At 39.1% G+C, this 15,385-nt stretch overlaps 2 non-coding genes across 2 annotated transcripts; both read right to left on the bottom strand.

The window, feature by feature from the left end:
• Positions 1-12,388: 12,388 nt before the first annotated feature.
• On the bottom strand, positions 12,389-12,462 carry trnan-guu (transfer RNA asparagine (anticodon GUU)). The gene has a single exon. It is a non-coding gene; the product is annotated as a tRNA-Asn (tRNA).
• A 1,545-nt stretch (positions 12,463-14,007) lies between these two features.
• Positions 14,008-14,079, bottom strand: trnaw-cca (transfer RNA tryptophan (anticodon CCA)). The gene has a single exon. It is a non-coding gene; the product is annotated as a tRNA-Trp (tRNA).
• Between the last annotated feature and the right edge of the window lie 1,306 nt (positions 14,080-15,385).

Here is a 15,385-nt window from a genome sequence, read left to right as displayed (position 1 = left end):
GACGCTACTAAAAAATCTTTCGGTTACTTGTTGGTGGATTTAAATGCCGACACCCCAGATGACTATCGCTTGTGAAAAGGTCTTTTCCCCCCAGATGTACCCGCGGCTTATGTATTTAAAGAATCTTAAAGTCGGTGATCTCGCAACCATAGACTCAGTAGAAAAAACACGTTCGGGCCGTCGTCATGTCTTCACGCGTTCGGAGAAACCTGACACTTACATTTTCTGGTAAAAGCCAGCCCCAGTCAGCTGAAAGCTATTCTCTGTGGGGCTTCAGATGATCTTGTACAGGCAATAGCTAAGCCTGTTAAGCAGTTTGGGACCCTGAAGAGAACGCATAAGCTTTTAAAGACTTTTAGTCAAAAGGGTCTTTCTCTTAAAAGAAAGAGACTCTTGGTGAACCAGTCCTGCAGTTTTATCGGGACACTGTTGAGTATTGCAGTACCATTGATTACGGAGCTTCTACAACACCGATAATGGACCACACTGAAAAAAAAAGTACCTTGTACCTCAGAAACAGCTCGATCGAGACCGGTCCGGCAACGAAAGCGACGTGAGAAGAATAACAACCCGCAGGTTGGATGACGAAATGAGAGACATTTTTCAGAACTCGCATCTGCCTGAATATGAAAAAGTGAAATTGTATAGTCAGGTGTTACAACGGTATTTGACATTAGTACGCCAGGAGGTTTCTGAAGAGGGGACTTTAACTGTTGTACTACCCGAAAATGCACCCGCCGATCTATTACACGCGTTACGACAACAGCCGTCATCGACCGACACTGACTTTGGGTATATTTTAGGCAGCGCGTCTCAGTGGTTCCAGAGAAATGCCGAGATATTGTTAAAGACTATGGCACGCAATAAACCATTAATAGCCTGGAATTAAAAAGGAAAATTTGTGTACAAGGGGGCACCCGTTGAGGGCTCTCACATGATTGATCTTGTCAGAGCTCTCACACAACAGCAATCAGTTGCGGCCGGTAAGAAGCTAAAAGGTTGGGATGTGTTCACAGGGGTTGGGATATGTTCACAATCAATGTACCAGGCACCTTGCTAGCCAACGCTGGTAACCGAGAGCTACTTGAAAAACTCAAGTCTGCCCCATTGTGGTGTGCAGCGTCTGTCAAAACTTTAAAACCCCATGTCCCGCCCCCTTTTCAACCAATGGTGTGTTGTTCTAGGGCGGATGTCCCACCTTCCCCCACCGAGCAGTAGTGTGATAGAGAGGTTTAACAGAACTATTAAAACAAAAATGTGGAGGTACCTGACACACAAAAACACTTCGATATATTGCCGATCTGTCTGATCTTATTTACTTTTATTATCATAGTTACCACACGACTATTAAACGAACCCCGGCTTCTGTTACGACTGACAACTCCCTCGAGATGTGGAGAACTGTCTATGGCGAACACTTTAAGCGAAAACCGTCAAAGTTTTCATTTAATGTAGGTGATCATGTGCGGGTGTCCAAAATAAAAGGGAGTGTTTGAGAAGGGGTATGAACAGACCTTCACAGATGAAATTTTCATTGTCAAAGAGCGGACCCCGGCTCTGAAACCCTATTACAAACTGCAGGACTACGCAGGCGATGACATTAAGGGCTCCTTCTATGCAGGAGAGCTACAGAAGATAAACACCACTGCTGAGAGCGTCTATCGCATCCAAAAGATTAAAGCAGCCAGGGGGCGTAAGAAAAACAAACAGATTTTGGTAAAGTGGCGCAGATAGAGCGATAAATTCAATAGTTGGGTAAAGGCATCCGAGGTCAGAGAAATATAGAGGTGCTGAAAAATGAACCCCAATGTCTTCTATGTTACGCTGGCCAGTAATTCATCCTCAAAGATGTTTCCAAAGAACACCAGCGCATGCTTCACAGAGCATCTGGCAAAGGCGATTGACCTGGACAGGAGCTGGGAAGTGGGTCTGGTCGAGCTGCACTATCCACATACGCTAAACACATTTGATCAAGATGAAGATTTTCTGTTCATCAGTGATGAGACTATATGGACATGTACCTTACCTAGAGGGTACTACTGCAACATCGATCAGCTCATGCATGAAATGAAACATGCTGTGGAAAAATCCAAGTTTTAATAGTTCTGTTAAACCTCTCTATCACTCTAACCTTCACATTGCTGGCCATAATGAAGTGTTCAATATTCTCACATTTGAGAAAATTTTGGAAGGTCCTGTTAAGAAATTATTTTCCCTCGTCCGTTTGTAGCTTTTTAGGAGTACGACCCTCTTGAAATATATTTCGGAAAGCGCTTGTCACACCCCCTCCAGACTTTTCAGTGGCACGGCCCAGGCATATTTAGACAACATGTCTATACATGATAAGATGTAACAGAAACCATCGTTGAACTCACTGTAGTCTCTCATGTTCACCAAGTCAGCCTGCCACTGCCGGTCCATTTCAGGTACCAGCGTTCTGTTTCTCTTAAAGCTCACACGTGCCGGCTTGTGCAGCATATAAGCCAGCTGGCCGGACAACCAGTCTGACACCCGGCCGCGGCTGGCGCTCACACCCCAGGAAGTCGCGGCCCTCACCAGACTCCCCACGCTGCCGTAACTCCCCACTTCCTTAGGGTTATAATAGAGCGCGCTCAACCCCGCAGCAGACATGATTGCCTTCCAACCCTCGTCGCTAATACGTGCTTTCAAACACTTATTTATAAATCGAGGGGAATGCGGTGGGGGGTATTTGGACCTTGAGGCTCAGGACTGCTCGGTGGGGGAAGGCGGGATATCCCCTCCACAATGACACACCATTGGCTCGGGTGGAGGGCGGGACAGCCGACCATAACAACACACCATTGGTTGAAAAGGGGGCTGGACATCCGCCCACCACAGCCTCCCATTGGCTGAAAAAGGGGGCATGGTACCTGTCAAAAAGTTTGACGAAAGGTGTCGCTTTATACTACTTACAGGTCTTACTTAATATTATTTTGATTAAAAATAGTATTTTAATAAGCAATAAATGGCACATCAAATAGTTTGAAGGTGAAGATCACGTAAAATCAACTACAAATGTGGGAACTTAAAATTTGTAAGATTATAAATTGCATGTAGCACATTAGCAACACTACAGTAATGCTAATATAACAATAGTGTAAGATAATCCTGATCCAATTCCTTTCAAATGTTAAAACAAAATGTGAATGACTTCAGAGTTTCAGAAGTGGGTATTGGGTCTCCTGATCAGAGATGAACTGAGGTGTGTGGGAAGGTGTACAGAACCGTTGGACTCCCAGTTCCAAGAGGCTGAGCACAATTGATGAGTTCTGTACACACGAGCGAGTCCTTGCTGCTGGTATATTACTGTATATTCTCTCTGAGGTGTAGAAAATATTCACTAGTATTCTAGGTTACAGATGGGTCAAAATTTGACAGCCTACATCTGATTAATAGGATCCATCTCTGGCATACTTTCTTATTTTTAGTTTATAATGTATAATATTACTTATCTTTTAATGCCAAAATAAAGTGTTTTACATAATGTTCTATGTTCTAAAACGTTACTACAATTTAACTTTGAAATATGGTCACTTTGTATTCTAAGACTGAGCAAATACTGCAGAAAAGTGCAGTTAATATGTAAAAATGTGTTAGTTCCATTGAGTAGTCATGGGTAATGTGTATGTCTGATTAGTTGATTAATGAAGATCCAGTAGTAAAAAAGCTTCTAATATTATTTCAAATATATTATTTCCAAATAAACCAACTTTGGAGAGTAGGTGGCAGTGATGTCAGAGGGAGTGTGTTCACAGTGTTGTCAAGGTATTGCTTATTGATTTTTAAGATGTTTTTACATTACATTTTTACTTTGATCAAGTTAAAATATCCACAAAATTTAGTTTATAGATACCTATGTGCTAACCACTGAATTTGCAAGGTGTAAAGCTGCAAAACTGTCTTTTAAAATATAAGGATTACAGTAGTACATTTGATCCTAAATATATGAGTAAAAAAACATTGACTGGAACTCACTTGAAAAACATCTAAGCTCAGTGAGAATTTGGTTTTCAGACTTATGACAAATGAACTGATGATGGAATTCAACTTCGCTGGCATAAACTGGAAAGATCAATGACAAAAGAGGGGCCTGGGAGAGACAAATCTTTTTAGAGCAATTAAAGGTACTCTTATTCTATGTTGTACTTTCAAACTTTGGGTACTCTTTAATTAGGACAGACTATTGGTCCATTATTATGATGCAAGCTAAACTTAATACATTGATTAAGCTTTGAGCTTAGTAAACCTTAATGGTTCTTTCTTGAGATTATATTCAAAAAGAGACTAATCATCATTTATTTGAGTACTAATATTATAAAATTTTCTCCTAGCTGCAGTGCTGAAGTCCCACCCAACAACAACAGAAAAAGAAATAAAGGAGCACACAATGCTTTGTTTGAAGATTGAGTTCGCAAGGCAGGGGGCCTGGAAGTCTGGACACTGAAAATGATAAGTTGCTGGTCCTAACTTTTAGGACAATTAGAGAGGGCTTTGCAAATGGTGAACAGTAAAAATTGGTCTTAACTTCACATTGTAATCATATTTTCTTGGAAATATAGAAGTTATACGTTTCAAAATTTACATTTGAATTGAAATGTGTTTTTGACTTAAATATTAGCATGTTCAGGTAATTAGTTTGTGTTTCTCTTTACTATATATAGCCATGTTACAAGAATTTGTAGCTAAAGTTTACTAGTTGTGTCTTTTTATAATTAGCCTTTGTTGATTACAATATTGTATATCATGTATAATTTGAACTACATGTTTTTCAGGTGTGTTTGATTATTCTGAAAATTAACAAATTCCTAAACTTAATCATTGGCTTGATTTACTAGCTTTTATGGCTATAAAATCTCTTTGATGTATAATAGACCTCTAAAGTTATCTGTATAATAGAACTCCAACCATTTATATATAATGAACATATAATCATAGATGTATAATTGACGTATAACAATATACGTATATTAGAATTTCATTCTAGACAAATTACGGACCACATTTATACGTCTCAGGTATGCATTTAATAGACTTATATTCTACATCTTTTGCCCTCTGGGCCAATTGCTGTTCATGAGCTCCTAGCTCCACTTGTTCCCAGTGGAACCAGCCTGGAGCAGCAGAACAGAGGTTTTGTTTCATTATATTGTCTGCCATTGTAAAACAAGTTATCCCTTAGGGATAAAAACTCTCCCTCGAGTCATGTGTATCTCCTGTATTTGCCCCATACTCCCAGGGCTCATCTCTCAGCTGAGTGATCAAAAGCTGAACTCCAAGATACTGAATTTCACATTGGGGTACAACAGAGCGTGCTATGAAATTGGGCAGGGGAGGGCCAGTTGTGCTCCTGAACTAGTCCCTCCTCTCTTAGTTGTTCCTGTATTTGCATCACAGTCTATAAACTCCAGCAGTGCCCTATTGTTTTTATTTATTTTGTTTAAAAAACAGCTCTGGTGAGTTATGTATTTAACAATAACATTTCACAAATCTATCCAAAACAATTCTGGTACAATTATTTTTTTACTCGAAGGTCTTTAGCTTAGTGGGCAAGACCTGGGTTCGAGCCTATACAGTGAGGCACGAACTAGGGTGGGAGTGGCGGGGGTACAAGCCCTAGAACCCAAATCCCTTACAATAAGAAAAGGACAGACAGTTAAATGGGGATAATTTTGAAGTTGCAAATATGAGATACCATAGCGCGGTTTTTTTCACTCCCTGGCGAGACGGGCTTCCATAGTTATGTGTATTCTTGATATATCAGAAGGGGGCACTCTTCTCTTAATCGCACGTAGTCCCGAATACCGCGTATGGAGTTTGCGTGAGTGAGGTCAGTAACGAGCTTGATCAGACCCAATCTACTGCTTTCATCCAAAACAGCCCTTCATTTGGGCTTTAACCACTTAACAACATTGTCTAAATATGTCAATGTCCGCCTGCAATTTCCTAACCCTTAAACATTTGTTATATCTCTGCAGCAGAACATAGCAGGAGCCTGGTTCAGGTCTTAAATTGAAGCTAACCCCCTTGGCTTTGAGTGTGAATAGTCAAATTTCTTAATGTGTCCACTCAGCCGACAAACATATGAAAAAAAAACAGCTGGTGAACATGTTTTTTTGGTCTTCAGAGGTCAGATTTTTCAACTATATGCATGTCAAGGGCCTGGGAATGATTTGAAAACCTTGTTCTAGGTAACTACTAGCTTGGATAAAAATCTGGGACAAATTGATCAATTAGAAAAAATTCTACATCATGTTTTGTGAAGACTGGACCTGGAATGACATTAATAAATTAATAAAAAATCATGAAAATATTGAAAATAAGAATAAAAACCATTGCAATTGCTATAAAAACCTTTAGACACTGCTAGAGAGCCTTTATCTGCTGTTATGCAATGAAAACAAAACCTCAGAGTTGCCTTCTGGTGTGGAAAAAAAGGAGCACTGATAAGAAACTGATAAAAAAAAACTGATTGATTACCCCCTTCTGAGTCAATGATTGACAGCTAAAAATGCAGCTTGAAGCTTCTAGAGGATGTCTCACCCACTAAGGGCTCTGAAGGGCTGAAAATACAATGAATGACAGCGGTTTTTACCAATCAATTCGCCTTATTTCTAGTGGTCGTTCTTCAAACATTTACCACGTAATCAATAACGTTTACTAGTCTCTAGCTCTTGAGATAAACTAGTCTGGGTTATTTTGGATATATATCATGCTCCAGAATAAGGTAAAAACATGGGATATATATATATATTTGCTGGTTTTTGTTTTTGCGGTTTTGTTGGTAAAAATGTATGATATTGACATGCTGGGCTGGCCAGGTGGCTGGGTGTTTTTATTGGGATTCTGCTAGTTCATTAATTTATTGGTTTATTGCATAATAGTGTCATGTCTGTGGAAACAAACTTTATGGTTTTGTTGTGGTGATATTTGAGAATACGTGCATGTGAGAAAATTTGTGGAGCGGTTTCAAACAAACGTTATCTCGCGTTTCTCTTAAAAATAAAAAGTGTCATCTGGGGAGACAGGAGTACCCCCTCGGTGACCTCGATACAGACTACCTCCACCTGTTACCCATCACACTCAATGTTTCAGAAAAAGGGTTTTAATTTAAGCTTTGCCCAGCAGTGTTTGAGCAGAGAAAAGAAATAGAAGCGCTATTCGCGCCGCCTAGCACAGTAACCACTAACTCAAATAATCCAATAATCCAATAATAATAATAATAATAATAGCGAAAGAACCCCGGCTTCTGCTAAAAAAAAAAAACTATTGACATAGTGCGTCTCCAACACTGGCTGGAGACTCTATGTGTCCGGGCTCAGCGGTTATATAGAACAGGACTCGGCGAGCTGCAGGTGAAACTCATTGCTCTGCGCTCCCCGTGCGGAATGCGCGTCTCCTCCCTCCAGACTCGTCACACCGCCTTCATACTCTACAGTGGGGGGAAAAAAACAACAAACTCCCCTTTACTGTCTTCATACATCTCTCTTAAATCCCAGAAACACAGAAACTCTGGGGCGTTTCTGTGAGTCAGTACTGGGTTTCTCTGTTCGAGGTTACAAGCAGAAACAATAAAAGCGCTGAAAGCAGGAAGTTATTTCTGCTCGTAGGCATAAACGTGTAAAAATACATTTTCTGATTCCTAAAACCTAATAAAATCCACGTACAGTAAGTCTCCCTTTTGTTCCCAACGCACATAACTGAATATAAACCAGTCAAGTTTAGGTACTTTTCTGCTGAATATGAATACACTAGTTCTGGCGCAGCTGTTACAACAAAGATACTTACGAACTATTTTTTTCATACGAGCTATTGCCGTTTTTAAATTTAATATTTTTTCAATTCGCTAAATCACACGAAACACCAACAACACTCATCGTAAGCTTCTGACCAATCACATTCCTGAATTTTAAAAGTATTTAGTATTTATTTTTAACTTGTTTTATTTAAAAAAAATTATACACCTGTTTTACATATTCTTGCCATTTTTGGCATATTGTAAGTGGATTGTAACTTCAAATTGATAATTCCTGATCTTTATAACTGTGTATCATTTCTTTTTACCTTGTTTTAATATGTTTTAATTATTTTTGCATTTTATAGAACTTTTTTAATATATTGTGAGCATTTTAGCAAAATTTTTAAATAGGACTATCAATGCTCCTGACTTTTAAACCTGTATTTATTCTGACATTATTCTCTCCAACTGCAGATGAGGAGGGATGCATTTGATTTTTAAATTGGTTGATTTTGGGGGAAAATGTACATTCATTTCTTTGTACGTATCAACAGTGGGAAACTTGGCATTTTGGGATGAATTGCAATCTTTACTGGAAGGCCTTCAGACTGATATAGAAATGACGGGAGATTTAAATGACACGTTTGATAAATCAGACAGGCACAGTACAACATCTAAAATGGCAGAACCCTCTAAAGTACTGAAATATTTTAGGCACATTCATAATCTACACGATGTTTGGTGTTTACTGTGTCCTGCTACCCTTTCGTATTTTTTAGTGTGCATGAATGTGTCCCACTTCTTTTACTAGTTTTTAAGGAAGATTCTGAAATATCTGATTACGAGATCAAGCCAGAAAAAAAATGATGATAATTAGTAGGAAGAAAGATACAATGTATTGACAATGTAATATGCTTTAAAGGATTAAAAGGAAAATAAATACTTTATCTATGCAAACTAATTCAACTGAACTCCCCTAAACACTATACAGTAGCCTGAAGAATTGCCAAAGCACAATGTATCACTTTGGGTGACACTAAGGGAAGAGGAACACAACACTCAAAACCACAAACCACTTATTTTCAACAGCAAAAATATGCTTGAAAATATTTGACAAAAAAAAGAAACCTTACACGCATGGAAACCAATATTTATCTGCTAGGGTAGAATGCAGTAGAGAACAGTAGGGCAGAAGGTTAGTGTAACTCTATAGTGCATCACAGAGGCTGGTCTCTTCCCCTCATTATGCAGGCTGACTTGTTCACAGTGAACTGTCCTCCAGCGATAGTCAGCTGCAATCACTGACATCAGACATGATGTTAATACTCCGACAGCACTTTGGCTGATTTGTTTAATGCGTTTTCCTATTAAACAGGAGATCTTGAGTTCAAATGCCAGTGGTGCCTTTCTTCCTGTCTTGTCTTATAGAATGTATCACTATGGATGATCACGTGCGGCTTGATTTTGTTAAATGCAAGTTTTCATTTTCATTCTAGAACAACTTGCTTTTCATGAAATTCATACAGCTTGCGAAAGATGAAACACAGATCTTGCTTTTCAGTGCAAAACAAATATCACAGGCTGGCAAGAATAAAGTCTTTTTTTTTACCAAAAGCTTGCAAATGGAGAAAAGGGATGCACGTGAGTCTCTGGGAGCTGTTAATTGAAAGGTTAGTGGTTCGAGCCCATTTCTCATTATTGGAGATAATTGGATTTCTTAGTAAAACCTTAACCCACTTGATATTTGCAGGAAATGCAGTTGTTTTGTGTGGCGAACTACAACAAGTAAACAATTGAGTACATTAGTCATTATCACTGGGAATGACCAGTCATGGCCAACATTCAAGGGAATTGTATTCAGCCATGGACTTTGACCTTCAAATGGCTGGCGGGAGAATTCATTTATACTCTCGTTGCACCCTTAGTTAAAATATTTAAAATTACAACACAGATTTGTTGGAGAACTTGAAAAGTAAAAAAGACAGTTGGACAGCATGATTATGTTAGGACTGTACATTTCAATTTTAATACTTTTGTATATTTATCTTAATTTTAATATACATGTAACCATAAATGCTGTTCTATATATATATAAAGATTGTTGTATTTAATAATATTTTAGCGGAGGGCACAAGGGGGTTTATTATACCTTGTGAAACATTCAAGAAAACTATAATAGAGGCTCATATTTTAATAAAATTTGCTTTAAAAGAAAACCAAAATTTGTATGATATCATCCCTCAATATCGACGTTCAGTTGAAGGATTTGAAGAAGCAACAGCGATAGGTGAGTACATTGATTTTGGACCCATGCTTGCATCTGAATAATCTTTCCTCCTGGAAAGAATTAAAAACAGGTCTGTTTTGAGTCTCATGATGATACTATTCTGGATCTGAAAAAAACACGCAAATTTGTTTCCCATGTATTTTTCAATTTTATCAGATTTTATCAGGTGAATGCAGTCGATACGTTCAAGTTTTTATATGATGACAGGACCTACACTTAGGGCTCAGTACCGATAACACTGCTGATATTGATGGAGTAGAAATAAGTGATGTATTGGCAGCTTTATCTGAGGCGAGAAGTCCTAGAACACCTACAAAAATGTTAGGATTCAGAGGAAGAAATATTTTTCTACCTCACCCAATCCTATTGCATTAACGAGGCTGAAGTTGGCTGCTTATTCGCCAGCTTCTTGTTCGCGTTTTTTGTTCCACCTTAAATACTGCTGCTGTGATGTTATGCCGCCTTTCGCCTGTAGATGGCTCTCTATAGTCATTTTTAAAAATACTAATCCGAGTGGATTACTGCACATATCCTCAGTAAAGGGGAATATGTAAGTAATGATTATCCAAATTGCATTTTTGTATGAAACACATTTCAGAAAATCGAAAACCAATTTTCAAAACTCACAATAACACAATTGTGGCATGTTAGACAACAAGTAAATAAGACAAAGGCAAAACGTGAATTCTCAAAGTCTCAAAATCTTGCATTATACAAGAAACGTTATGATAGCAGTTTACAATGGGACATTTAGAACATGGCATATGAGAATATATGGTTAACGGAGGATGAGCAAAGGGTGATGACACTTTCTGCTTATTGCTATGACCCTCCCTCCTGATTATAAAATCGTCTCACAATTCTGCCACTGAGGTGTGAGACACAATGTAACAGACTCTCAAAATCCTGAACTTCAGGAAATGTTGCTGTACCATTTTTAAAATATGACCCTCTGAATATGGCATGAGAGAATTCATTGGGAAAAGCTAATTTCTCTTTCTGTTGTATTGCGATGGCCCCAGTTTAGAAAAAAAAAATCTCAGAATTCTGACAAAAGGTCTGAGACACAATGTAACAAATTATGAAAATCATGAAGTATAAGAAAATTTACTGTACCATTTTTTAAAATATGACCCTCTGAACATGGAATGTGAGGATTTATAGTCAACAAAATAGCACCCCTTCTGCTGATTTACTTTTTCCCTCCTTCCTCGTTACCAAAACATCTTAGTATTCCAACACTAAGGTAAGAGAGACAAAATCACTCATCACGAACATTTGTAATTACGGCACTTCACTGTTGCATTTCTGCGTTGTGACATTCTGAACATGGCATGTTAAAGTATATAGAAAACCTAGATCAGAACAGGCTAAATGCAATTCAAAGTGATTTATATTTTTTTAATTCTTTCTAAATGATAAAATATATTTTTCAGTGATTATGACACTTCGGTATTACATAAAATATGCTTCAATGCCAAAATAAATAATAATGGAAAAAATACCCACAGTGGGCATTCATAGTTGTGATTATAGGAATGTTATATATCAGGTGGGTAGCTGTGTCAGCATGCGTAGGCTGCAAAGCAAAAAGTAAAGGATTATTCCATGCTGAAAAGAGAAGAAAGGAAACATAACGTGTTGGCCGTGGAGCCTTCTTCAGGTGTGAGAAAGACAGGGCAGTAAGCAAAGATAATTTTCTTTATCTTTACTTACTGCAGTTTATCTTTGATGACAACATCAAAGACGTTAGGAAGTTTTACGGCTAACAGCTCCACATCAACTTCCTTTTATAACTAACCTCATCAGATCCCTCAACTCCTAACTCTTCCAATTTCTCACTTCAGAGAAGGATAAAAAACTCAATCATCCTCTACAGAGAAAAACCATCAACACCCCTAGCACCTCCACCAATCCTAACCTTGTTGTTACTATACCCTCTGACCTTTCCCTTTCACCCCTTTGCATCCTCAGCTAACATATTTTAAAATTACAATAGACTGTATAGTATTTATGTTTAAAATTAAGGTAAATATGTCAAAATATCAAAATCCAACTGCACAGTGCTATCGTAACAATGCTTGTCAAGTTCTCAAACAAACCTGCATTGTATTTTTAAAATATTTCAGCAGAGGATTCAACTGGAGTATAAATGACGATTCGACGATAATTTTTCTTGGGTGAATATGGTTTTCTGGGGAGTTGCGATGTTGGGCATTATTGGACATTTCCCGGTTACCCTGACACGTGTTAAACACTCGCAGTTCCTGCAAATATTAAAATGGTTATGGTTTCGCTGAGAAATCCAATCGACTGAAGACAACGTTTACATCGCAAAAGAACCCCGTCCCTGGGTGGACTCGAACCACCAACCTTTCGGTTAACAGCCGAACGCGCTAACCGATTGCGCCACAGAGACTGACTGGCAGGTTCTTCTCTCGAATCACACGTTTTCGGTTAAAAAAAATCTCTTACCGTTTATTTTGCCAGCCGGTAATATTTCTTCTGCACTGATAACCAAGAATTGAATTTCATTTTTCGCAAAGGTGTGAATTTCATCAAAAACAAGTTTTCCAGAAAGGAGATGAACACATGCATTTAACGAAATCAAGCCCTTTGTGAGTGCCCAAAATGGTACGTTCTGTACTACAAGATAGGAAGAAAGACACGGCTGGGATTTGAATCTCGGTTCTTTTGTTTAACAGAGAAGCGCTTTAACCAACTAAGCTACGGTGACAGGACAGCCATCACCTTTTACAGCCACTTGGACACACCGCTCTGAGACATCTGCGTTCAGTAAGCGCTGAACCTGCGCTCAGAGCAAATTGCCTCTTTTACATAGCAGCCCCGACACTGAGAAACGAAGAGAACTGGCTTTTGTCTGGCATTTTTCATGTCCAATGCGTTTGACATCTCCCAAGGGCGACAGAGTTCTTTTGCGACACTATTTCTTCTTTTTTATTTCTGTACGCTTTGATAAAAAACGAGAAATCGTGCAAGGGAAAAATGTCTTTTTTTCATAGAGAAAACGTGCACCAGGAAATGTTGTGTTGAGAAGAAGTGATTTAACATGATACGTGACCTACTTAATCGGAGCAATTGCTCACCCACCGAGGTTGGAGAGTCTGTTGGATGTGATAATTATACGGTGCTGTGGAAGAAAACAGTCTTTCTTTGAATTCTCAATCTATCGGAATTTCAATGCGAAATATAAACCCCTTGTCTGATTTAAAGAGGTTATATTTTAAAACTCATAAAAAATCAGAAAACACATGTTTCTCACTTTGAAATTTTAGACGGAGCGGTGCGTTACTAGTAGTGGCGCTGAGCACACTATGGGGGAATTCAGGTCATGTGAAATGGCAGCGGTTTAATAAACAACGCGTCTGATTTCGGATCATAAGATTGTAGGTTCGACTTCTACCTGGCTCGTGTAAATTTTATTCAAACTCCTCAGTAATACATGTATATTATGTGATGAACCGCACTTGAAAGCAAACGTTGGGTCTGTTTCCTTTGTTTTCCAGCATGAAGTAGCAAATCGTTACAAAAAGCACCTGCTAATGTCCAATAGCGGGTTTTTTTTTCCAAATTACATTTTCAGGCTTCAGACACTTTTTAATAAAACAAAAGTGTCCGGAAACTCATTAACTTTCAGGTTTGCTTGAACCTGTACTAAAAAAAGTTATCTGAAACTTCCGGGATTCCATTTTCTGATGTAGCTGTCTCTAAAGTTGGACGTGATGTTAAGCAGATGTGAATTGCCTTTTCTCTTAAAAAAAAAACAAAGTTCTTTTTTTCCCCTCCACTCCAATGCTGGAGACTGTAAGCCTGTGTGAGCTCCACACTGCGTGTCCTGTACTGCTCTATTTTGTTTAGATTATCTATGTGGTGTACAGATAGAACTCAACTGCATGGTGTGAATTCCGTGTTCAGGACCAGCAGAACCTGAAAAACTAACAGCTGACCTCGACGTGATTTGAACACGCAGCCTTCTGATCTGGAGTCAGACGCGCTACCGTTGCACCACGAGGTCACAACAATCAACACCTTTGAATTCCCCAAAGGACACAAATCAGCTTCACAAAAAAAAAATCTCCTGTGAAGAGCGCCGCTCTTCCGAAGAGAGTCTCTTCATCCCAGACCACATTTTATTCTTCCTGCGCAGCTCTTGTGCAGATGTTGTTCTCAATTACAGATCCAGGAACACTGATTTTTTTTCCTATTTTTTTTAAATTAAGTACCCCATGGTGCAACGGTAGCACGTCTGTCTCTAAATCCCCAAGTTCATTTTCAAAGTATATCGGAGTCAACTGATACTGATCAGGTTCTGCTGCTACTGAACCTGCAGTCTTCACCTTAAAGTTCAATTCCCCAAGCCTTTTGACATTATTTGTCCATCCCTTCTCGTCAAAACTTGTATTTTCACAGGGTACCCTTCAGAAATCGCAGTATAGAATGAAAAAACTCCAGTAGATCTCGGCCGCTGTTGGTGATTTTCCTTTAAAAATAAATGAATCTCTGGAAATTTTACGGAGTCCCACAGGCCTTTTTTAGTGAGGGACAGCAGCGGCCACATCAGGAACTGCGTCCCCTTGTCCAATCCGGTAGGTGCCAGCCCCAGCAGAATGTACTGGTAACTGAGCACCGCACCCGTCCCCAGGAGTTGCATGGTGTTGTCCATTCTGCCCCACACCGCCTTGGCGAAGGGGCAGCTCCAGAACACGTGCTTCTGAGTCTCCTCGATGAAACACGTGTCCCGGGGGCAATGCGGGTTCCTGGTAAGCGAGTGTCTGTAGAGGACCTCTCTGGTGGCCAGTCTCTTGTGTACGGCCATCCAGTTGAGGTCCTTCAGTTGATTGTCCAGTTCTTTAGGCATATATATTGCATATATAGCTCACTGTGTATATAATGAAGAAGCAGAGGTTAGTTTCTCATCTGCGCGTTACAGAGCCTTACGCAACTCGTACTGTACCAACAGCTAGGGTTTGATCCCTGCACGGGCTATTAGTTGAAAGGCCATTGTAAATGACGTGTAAGAGATTTATAGATACTGTAGATACTTTATTGATCCCGTGAGGGAAATTAATAAAGCTTATCCAGCTGGCTTTTATGTTTCACACTAAATTGCGATCTTGAAACCAAAATAATTAGAAATATGGAACACAACCGTTGTTCCCCAAGAAGGAAAGCTGTTTAACACTGACGTCACTCCTTTTTATTTAACCCAGATTGTGAAGACAACTCCGCCCTATCAAAGGAAAATGTTGCACAAAAGTTGGAAAGCACACTCTGAATCCATCTGTACTGTATATTTGATTTCTGCGATCCGTTCAAGGCTG

Source organism: Atractosteus spatula, chromosome 10, assembly GCF_055471065.1.
Source record: "Atractosteus spatula isolate fAtrSpa1 chromosome 10, fAtrSpa1.hap1, whole genome shotgun sequence".
Taxonomy (NCBI): domain Eukaryota; kingdom Metazoa; phylum Chordata; class Actinopteri; order Semionotiformes; family Lepisosteidae; genus Atractosteus; species Atractosteus spatula.
The sequence above is the reverse complement of the archived record's forward strand: the minus strand, read 5'-3'. Positions and strand labels throughout refer to the sequence as shown.